The sequence below is a fragment of the Capsicum annuum genome, chromosome 2 (genome assembly GCF_002878395.1).
Source record: "Capsicum annuum cultivar UCD-10X-F1 chromosome 2, UCD10Xv1.1, whole genome shotgun sequence".
Taxonomy (NCBI): Eukaryota; Viridiplantae; Streptophyta; class Magnoliopsida; order Solanales; family Solanaceae; genus Capsicum; species Capsicum annuum.
The window spans coordinates 46,243,595-46,250,261 of NC_061112.1; the positions used below are offsets into that span (position 1 = coordinate 46,243,595).

The 6,667-nt window shown below is 36.5% G+C and overlaps 1 non-coding gene across 1 annotated transcript; it reads left to right on the forward strand.

Moving 5' to 3' along the window:
- The first annotated feature begins 5,793 nt into the window (after positions 1 to 5,793).
- On the forward strand, positions 5,794 to 5,900 carry LOC124896369. Its single transcript, XR_007052731.1, has one exon. It is a non-coding gene; the product is annotated as a small nucleolar RNA R71 (small nucleolar RNA).
- Positions 5,901 to 6,667: the final 767 nt, after the last annotated feature.

Here is a 6,667-nt window from a genome sequence, read left to right on the forward strand (position 1 = left end):
AATTCTCCATGTTTTAATGTTATCATTTGTTGAATTAAATCATGATTAGTTCTATTCATGTTGAATTCATGCTATTACTATAAGTTCCATGACATTCTCATAATTTGAATAAACTATGAACTACAAGTGTTTGATAAAATGCTTACAAGAATGAAGATTTGATGAAAACTTGCATGTTATGTCCTCTAAGCTTAAGTGTCATGTTACTATTATTTTCTTTGAGTCCTAGGGGTATTTAATACTCGAAAACAATAGTTGTTTATTTAGTTTCATCTCAGTATCTTTAGAATAACTTCAGAATACATTATGAGCATTACTAGATCAGTCAGTTAAACTCAGAAATAGTCAGTAACTCAGTGTCATTCGGTTAGGAGTAGGATTTAGCACCGAGTGAGTATAGGGATGGCGGCTTCCCTTTAAAATAGGTAGAGTCTCTAGTAGAAGTCCCTAAACTCCAGAACTACATAGCCAGCGTAGGATATGAGAAGTCACCCATCAGTTTAGGCTTGACTATCTCTTAGGGGTCACCCGTCAGCCCAGGCTTGACACCCTTAGTCCTTTGGGATAGTACCTTAGTATAGTGGATCTACATAGCCAGTGTTAGTACCCATTGCATGGTATTAAAACCCTTCCAACTGGGGTTACAGGTTAGACCCCGATTAGCTCAGGTTAGGGCATGTCAGTTAGATGATACCTCCCACAGTCTCAGTTCAATAACTAGACCAGTAATTCAGTCTCAGTGTTGTTTGACCAAGCGTACAGATATCAGTTATTTTAGTATTTCAGTCTAGAGATTTTATTCAGTTCATGTAATATGCTTGGTCATGTATCCCCAGTATCTATAGATTTCATGTACCTTCTGCATTTATAGACTTTTATTCATACACAATAGTTACAGATTTCACATATTCTCAGTATCTACAAATTCCATGATCTCTATTCAGTACTCTATATTTTACATGTATATTCAAGCAGTTATTATTCCTATCCATAAAACCATGTATGTCAGCCTACCTCTTTTAGTATACTAGTACATTTAAAGTACTGATCGCATACCTTTATTTTGTGCTATGATGTATTATATCATAGATTTTGACACTCAGTTCCTATATCACGCTTAGACTTCTCAAACTCTCAGCAGTAGCAGTGGTGAGTCCTCATATTTTGAGGATAGATTATTTTTACTTTATGTCTCTAGTTTAGTAGTTAGTAGAATTAGTTGGGGCCTATCCCATCAACTTACAGTCTGTCAGTTTAGAGGCTTCCAGATATTACATTTAGCTATTCAGTATTCAGACTTCAGTTGACATATCAATTAGCTATTCGAATTTTCTTTATCTAACCAGATTTATGACATGGTGTTGATTACAGGTATTACAACCTTATGGCATATAAGCTATTCTTTCATATTTATGGCTATGTCATTCAATGCTTACAGCAGGTACCAGCTCATGGGTTAGATTTTGGTCCCTTGGGACTATAAGCACCATGTGATGCCCAGGGTATACTCTTGGGGCATTACAAAATACTTACAAAGTTGTAAATTAGTTTTTAATTACGTTCTACGTGTTAGCATTATTTTTGTGCTTTTCTCATTTTTAACTCGTAGTAACTTCTTTATTTCACAGTCGTAAGTAATTTTTTTTTTGGTGTGTCTTGAGTCAATCAAACAAGAATCCATTTCTTCCACCAAGTAGAATTGACATCCTATTGACTACCGGAGTATAAGCAACATTCAATATTCACTACTCCAATTGTGAGAATCACAAAGGTGGGTGTATATGACTATTGGTGGGGATCTTTTACTACTAATCTTTTTTGTTCATTATGTAGATACAAAGGTGATATAAGGGGAATATATCTTTGATGGGCGGGGATTATTATAACTACAACATGGGAGACTATGATTGTAGTGAGGGCTTTTATAGATATGAAGTTTAGGGAGATTGCAGAGGCTATGAAAATAGTCACGATCAAAACTTGGGCGGATTTGAGAGTTATGGCTTTGAGAAAGAAAATGAGATAAATAAAGTTCCTAGTGCTTATGGTGACTTTGGAGATGATGTAGGACCTCGTGATGGATCTTATGATGATGATGGTGCATATGAGGAGTCTTACACTTCTCACTTCAAATCTAGATTTGGTGTTAGGTATAACCCTTTTGCTCACAAAGTTTATTAGAGCTATGACTAGAGTACACATGAGGAGTGTGAAGATTTATATTCTCCACCTTGTAGTACTTCTTATCAAGGTCTATATAGTGTGAATGGCTATATTATCTGTAGTGGAGGTTGTCCAATGAGAAGAAGAGGGTATTCATCTCCAAAACTGTGGGGTAGTCATGTGCTTTACAATGTTGATCTGAGAAGGAGTGTACACTCCGAAAAGGTGACCATTTGTGGGATATCGGTCTGCTTCATTGTGTTAAATAATAGGTACTATAGAAACTACATCGTTCATCCATGGTTGACTACATGGGCTTGTTTCACAAATCTTTACTTGTTCCATACTTCTTGGATGGATTTAAGGTTACCGAGAGGGTCAAAGTTGTCTTCTCCCAATTTGAATACCATGGGGAGGTGTGGTGCGATATTCTTCCATTGACATACGTCTATGTATGCTTAGGTGCCATTTGGTTTGCACAACATAGAGTTCTAAATGTGCAAAATTGACCTAATATTGTAAGAGAACGGTGGTAAAATCACCTCGTGACATACATACTGCCCAAGCCATAAAGAGAAGTAAATACTTACTCCAATCTGAATGCTTATGAGAGACAAAAGATTGAGAGAAGTAATGGTGTTCAAGGTGGTAATCTGAGAGTGGAAAAAGGTGAGGTTGTGTGCAGTAAAGTGTAGGGATTGCCACCAAACCAAGCTAACATTATTTGTCCTTCTATTTCTAAGGAAATTTGTGTAGGTACCGACATGGCAAGTGAAGGAGAGCAATGACAAAGTAAAGTTGCTGACGAGGCTTGTGGAGGACCTTTATAACAAGGAAAAGGAGAGTCAACTCAAGAACTTCAAGGTAAAATAGCTAACTCTTACACTTTTGTGCATGTAAATGATAATTATGTGGCTAGTAGCCCATTGAGTGTGAGTAGTAGGTTACTTACTTATGAGTCTAATGATTCTTTGCCTTTTGTTGATGAAGTACATGTTGTGAGTATGGATACACTAGTTGATCCTATTGATGACCAAATTGACTCTTCTTATAATATCAATTTATGTTCACCTAGTGTTAAAGCCTATATGTTGAACGGAAGTACATCGTCTTGTGTAATTGATGTTGATCAACCTATTTGTGAAAATTGTCCACGACTTGAGTATGTGTGTGATGTGATTAATCGAACTTAAGTGAGTGAAGTATTTGAAAAATTTGGTCAATAAAAAGACAGTGAACCCAAGAGCTATTCTTGGGACAATCTTGTGCTTGAAACCGCTTTGAAATTAGATATTGACCTCTTAGAGAGTAAGGAACTTGCTTGTTCCAAATCTGCCCATAGGTTGGATTATGCACTCTTTAGGTATAATGTCTTGTTTGAAAATGATATAAATGCTCCTAATGAGCCTAGTGGAGAAAAAGATAATATAGCTCACCTTGTAGGCTATAGCCTATATGTTAACCCACTATGGTGTGACAGTATTTCTCCTAAAGATGGAAATCTCTTCTTGCAAAATGAGAGTACTCTTAAGGGTAAAGAATGTGTAGTCTTGGAAGCTACTCTATCTACTTTGTGTGACTTTATTGTTGAGAGTACTCATGGTGATGATTGGGAAACTGGTAGTAAGTAAACACATGAGGGTACCTTAGTAGAATTCGACTTGAGTGATACTTTTCTCTACTCTTTATTTGCTTTGGATGATATGTATACTTTTATAGAGAGTATGTCATTTAGTTTGGGTGGAGACCATGGGAAAAGGGAGTGTTGTCTAGACCCGTGTCTATGGCCACTCTTCCCATTTGACCCTATGCCAAATATGGAAATGGTGATGTTAGTGCACCCAACTTGTTACTTGGTCTACATGAAAAGCAAAGTGTCACTCTTGGTTAATCCCATAACCAAATCCTTCATACATCTTTTAATGAGTTTTTAATATTTTATTCAAATGATCCTTAGTTATATTTCAAATACGTGCAACCTTGGCATGTTAAGATGATTTGTTTTGAAAACCGTAACCCTCATGTCATGGGGAGTTTGTATTTGTTTATCCTCTCTTTGGTTTTGCAAGGTTTGCATTCGAGGTCAAATCTTTTTCAAGAAGGGGAGGATGATATGGGACAAATGGCCATCTTATCTTTTGATAACACCTTTATAAGCCAACTCATAGAGGCTCAAAACTTAGGCACCTCGAGTATATGAGAACATACATAGAGGACCCGTTTTGAGCATGCTATTAAACAAACTCGTGTGTGGAAAATTGCATGGGGACTTACATTTGATGCCAATTCAAGACTACAAGTTTTGAAGTGTGACCCCATGGTTTTGGGGAATTGAAAAAGGACCCCTCATTAAGGTTATTTTGGGGATTGCACTTATTAAAGAAACAACCCATGACATCCCTTTCATTAAGGGTATTTTGGTCCATTATACTATGTAATAAGATAGGCTATATATAGTATCTTATTAGTCTTTTCTCTTTAGTTGTTTGGTGATAAAAATATGAGACATTGAAAATCCTCTCTCTTGAGAGTAGACCAGCTTAGTGTAGTTCTTAGTTAGGTCTTGGATTAGCCATTGTAGTTTAGGGCTTGGAAAAGCCAATATTGTTCTTTGCTTGGAAATGGTGGATCTTGAGGTGAGTTGATTTCCTTAGAGATCACCGTAAGAGTACGGTAATGTTGTTATATTCATTAGGGGTTTTTGAGTTTAATATATGCTTTAGTTCCTACTCTTTATAATAATCTATGTCTCACTATCTATCTTTACCTTTCTTGCAATTGTGTTAGTGTTTGTATCTTGTAATCATTCATTCTTGTTGAATCCAAATCTTGTGCTCATATTGTTATTGTTGTATTATTGTTGTTTTGGTATTAAAACACCTTGTAAACTCGTGATACTTGTGTTGTTGTTGTTGGACGAAACTAGCACTCAAAGGGGTCCTCGGGTTGCTCTCAATTTGTGGACTATTTTGTGTAGTTTATGTGCCTTCCGAGGTCTTTCTTGTATCAAGCCATAATATTATTCAATATCACTTCAATATTGTTAGTTTGAGTTGTGGTATGATTCCCTTGAACTAGTTGTTATTGAGTTTGATTCACTGGCCCACAGTATTGATTTGTATTTTGTGCTTGATTTCCACCCCTTGAGAAATTGGGATGATTTTGACAATTCGTATTGTAAGTATTTCCAAAGTTCTGTTGTCCTTAATGATTAATATTCCCACATAATTAATAGATTCTGGATTAACTGTACAAGAATCTGTTGTATGTTCACTACTCCCACAAATCTCACACCAAGTATTAGCCTGATGAATTGTATTTGTTGTTGCTGCAGGCTGGGTAACCCCCAATTTCATACTGTTGAACTGAGTAGTTAACTAATTCTTTAATGTAGCAAGCTGAGCTAATATAGCAGTAAACAAGTCAACCTCCAACGCACCTGCAAGCTTCTTTGAAGAACTTTGTGAGTCAGCATGGCATCCAGGATTCTCTTATGAAATTTGATTCAATAGTGTGTATAATTCAACATACGTCTTCTCAAGAGCTTGCCCACCTGCTGCTGAATCTAATAGAATCTTAGTGTTTGTCTCAAGACCCTCTATGAAAGTATTAACCAGTACATCATTAGACTAATGATGATGGGGTTAATTTCTAAGCATACCCTTAAATCTTTCCCAAGCTTGGTAAAGATTTTCTCTTGTTTTCTGCCTGAAACTCAGAATCTCACTTCTCAACGGTGTTGTCTTCCCGGATGGGCAGAATCAAATAAGGAAATTCTAATACATATAGTCCAAAGAAATGATGGAATTTGGTGGTTCAGCATATAACCACCTCTTTGCTTCCCCAATTAGAGAAAAGGGGAAGAGAGTCAATCTAACATAATAAGAAGATACCCCAGTAGGAATATAGGTATCGCTGATTTCCAAGAAAGTCTATATGTGTTGTTGTGGATCTTCATGTGAGAGCCCTACAAATTGTCCACTCGAATACAATAGCAACACCATATTTTGCTTCAATTCAAATTGACCACCCGCCTCTGGCTTGCGAATACAATTAGTAGTATGGTTTCATAAGTAGGATTGCCACTTTACAAACAGGTTTGGATTTTGATCGAGCAGGAGCAGCTGGAATCACCGGAGCTAGAGAACGTGCAGCATTTGGATTAATTAGATCAATAAGATTAAGATCTCTTTACTCTGCCATTTGAACTTGCTGAATTGGATAGTTAGCTCTTTTCTTCTGATTTAATGCCTGTTCTAGTTCTGAATAAGGCTCTACAACCTATCTATCTCTTGCCAGTCTGGTACTTTGCTAGTACTGCAAAATTCAGCCACTAAGATCAAGTCGTTAACACTTAAACTTATTATCAAAAATCAAAAATTTAGAAAATCACTAATTATACTAGTCCCCAACAACAGTGCCAAAAAATTATTGCGGTCTATCGTACATGCAAGTACAAGCAATCTCACAAGTAATATGGTGACTCAGATAGTCGAATATCATA